This window comes from Stegostoma tigrinum, chromosome 15 (assembly GCF_030684315.1).
Source record: "Stegostoma tigrinum isolate sSteTig4 chromosome 15, sSteTig4.hap1, whole genome shotgun sequence".
Lineage (NCBI taxonomy): Eukaryota > Metazoa > Chordata > Chondrichthyes > Orectolobiformes > Stegostomatidae > Stegostoma > Stegostoma tigrinum.
Window position 1 is genome coordinate 35,822,768 of NC_081368.1, and position 3,440 is coordinate 35,826,207.

The following is a 3,440-nucleotide window of genomic DNA, read 5'->3' on the forward strand; positions in this document are numbered from 1 at the left end:
GGAAACCACGTGTCATTCAGTCTGCCCAGACAGGCTGGGAATTGTAGTCTATTCTCCCTGAACTCCGACACTCAGAGATTAATGCAATTAAAAAAAGAAATGCTGGAAATCTGAACCAAAGAAAGAAGTCGCTGAAGAAACTCAGCAGATCTGATAGCATGATAATAAAATGTGAGGCTGGATGAACACAGCAGGCCAAGCAGCATCTCAGGAGCACAACAGCTGATAAAAATCTGATAGCATCGCTGGGGAGAAAACAGAGTTAACATTTCGAGTTGGGCGACCCTTATTCAGGATGCACATTATTTGCAATAGTACCATACTCTTTAATAAAGTCAATATCCTCATTATCATTTCAGTATCTATAAATATATTGCCTTATTAAAGAAGTATAGTTGGATGCCATGGAACAAACTTCAATTGTGCTACTATTCATTGTGTATGGTCACATTATGGTTTATCTGGAAGACAACTCTAAAAACTTCATTGTGCTGCTCCTGAAATGTTTCTGGCGTCTGTTGTCCGCTTAACAAGGTGTCAAACCTAGTCAGTATAATGACTACCTAATTGCAACTTTTCTTGGCATCTCTTAGAGATGGTTCCAAAGTGCTGTTGGTGTGACACATTGGAATCAAGTCAACTTTTATTTTGTTTATCCATGTCTCACTGGCTGGGCCATTATTTATTGCCCATGAGCAGGTGGTGGTGAGTTGACGTCTTGAACCAAAGCAGTTCATTTTCTGCAGGTAGATCCACAATCACATTAGGGAGTGTATTCCAGGATTTTGATCCAGTGTTATTAAATGAATATCAATATACTTCCAAGTCAGGATGGTGTATGATTTGGAAGTGAACTTGTAAATGGTGGTATTCCCATGTATCTGCTGCCCTCGTCCTTCTGGATACTGGTGGTTGTAGATTTGTTGTGTGCTTTCTAAGGAGCTTGGTGAATTTTTGCTGTGCTCTTAGATAATGCATACTGCTACTAATAAACATTAGTGTTGGAGGGAGTGAATGTTTGTGAACATGGTGTCAATCAGGTTCGCTGGTTTGTTCTGTATGGTGTCAAGCTTCTTGAATATTGATGGATCTGTAGTCATCCAGGCAATTGGAAAGTGTACCATCACACCCCTGACTTGTGCCCTGTGGTCAAGTTCTGGGGAGTCAAGAGGTGAATTACTTATATGATTCCTAGCCTCTGACATGCTCTTGTAGCCATAGTACTGATATAGATGGTTCAGTGCAGTTTCTGGTCAATGGTAGCTAGCAGGATGTTCATAGTTGTGCATTTAGTGATGTAATGATATTGAATGTCAAGGGGCAACAATTATATAATTAAATTTTATTAGTAATTCATGGAAATATGATTTAAAAAAACTATGCAGGCAGGTCTGCAATATTCTAGGACACAATTTATGATTCACCAGGCTGCTCGGCCATCTCATTAAGGGCTTTTAGAAGTTACTTTAGGAATTGGAGCTCATTCTGCACTTGACCATAATATACCCATCGAACTGCACTGAAGCAGTCAATGTCCAAAAGTAGCAAAACCGGGAAAATATCCCGGTTTGGGCAGACAAATGGTGAGTAACAACAGTGTTACAAAAGTGCAAGAAACTGACAGCCTCGAACAAGAAAGAATCAAACCATTATCCTTCGACTTTCAGTGGCAAACCATCCCTTGCTTCATTTCTTAGGATAATACCTTGACCGATCAACACCTTTGAATTAAGTATTAACAAAGCATGGCATGTATTTGTTAATCATCATGAACTGATGCATTATGTATTGCAATGCATCTACCAGTCGAAGTTCACAAATCGGTACGCTTTCTCATTTGGTGTTAATGTTGATTTCCCTTTTCTTGTATTTCTCGTGAGCTATCCTGAATACAAGACAAAAGCTTCAACAAAATATGTCTTTTTCCACCAATACTCAAGTTCTATGTTACCAAATGACTTTTGTAAGACTTTTGTCTAATCGCAGGTTTACATAATATGGCCATTTTCTAGAGAACTTTAAATATCTATTTCTATCTCTATCTATTCAACAGAATTTGTGACAAATCAGATATTGAAGTACTCCATATCCAAATGCAGTGAGACCTCAATAATACGTCGGTTTTGGGCTGACAAGTAGCAAGAAACATTTGCAACACATGACTGCCAGGCAGTGACCATCTCCTACAAGAGTGATTCTAACCACCACGGCCATCAAATTCAATGGACATCCAATTACCATTGCTATATCACCCACTATCACTATCCTGGGAGTTACCATTGATCAGAAACAGATATAACCATATAAATTCTGTAGCTACAAGAGCAAGTCGGAGGCTAAAATTTCCATAGAGGGTAACTCATCTCTTGACTCCCTAAAGCCCACCACATCTGCAAAGCACAGATTAGGAATGTGATAAAATACTGCCCAATTGTCTGAATGAATGCAGTTCCAACAACTTGACACCAGTGTGGATAAGGGGCCACTGCCACAGGAAGGAGACAGACAAGTTATTCTTCAGAACCCCAGGCTGCAGGCTATAGAAATGACAATTATTATGAAGGGGTGATGGGTTTGGGGTAGGAGGCAATAGTATCAGCAAGTAGATATACAGTAAAGCATGTAAAAAAGAGGATCATATGGTGGGGGTAGAGGTTTGGGTTTATCCACACTCAGAAGTACCCTGACTTCAAATGATGGGTGAGTGTATGATGTAATACAGTCACCTCATATGCTGGGGGTGAAGTTTGGGCAGGTGTATGGTCATATGGAGAGGTTAGCTGGGGACCTGGGGAGGTGTGAAGACTATGGAGTTTACAAGAAAAGTAACAAGGAAAGGAGTTTGGAAACTTGGAGCTCATAAACACACAGTGGCCAAGGAGTGCTTACTCTATGTCACCTTCCATTAGGCTGGGAAATCAAATGTGTGCAATGGGGAAGGAAATGGCCAAGATCACTTTTGGAGTGGCTTTGGTGAATTTCTTGACCTGTGAGGGACTTTTGAGGAAGAGGCTGCCAGACTTACTATTGTGATTAAACACCAGGGTGTTTAAAGGAAAGAACATTACCCAGATCCATGTATTGTCTAGGACACAGACCTGCAGGGTCTAGTTATCCTGGTTATCTTAATATATTGGCCCCTTGTTGGCTGTGTATTTCCGTATCCCTGACATCACTGATCAACTCGACACAACTTGCACCTAACCAAAAAGATGTAAGGTTCAGCCCAAAATCCATTCACTTTAGTAAGTTCAACAAGGTCAAGATTTGCTTTTGTAATGTAATTGAATTGAAAAATCCATCTTGTGCCCACCCAATATTTGTACTGTGTTGAATAAACAAACCAACTGAAACTCCAAAACAAAATAATTCAGGTATAGAGATAACACAGTGTGGAGCTGAAGGGCTGTGTCATCTCCAACTCCAGTATCTGCAGTTCT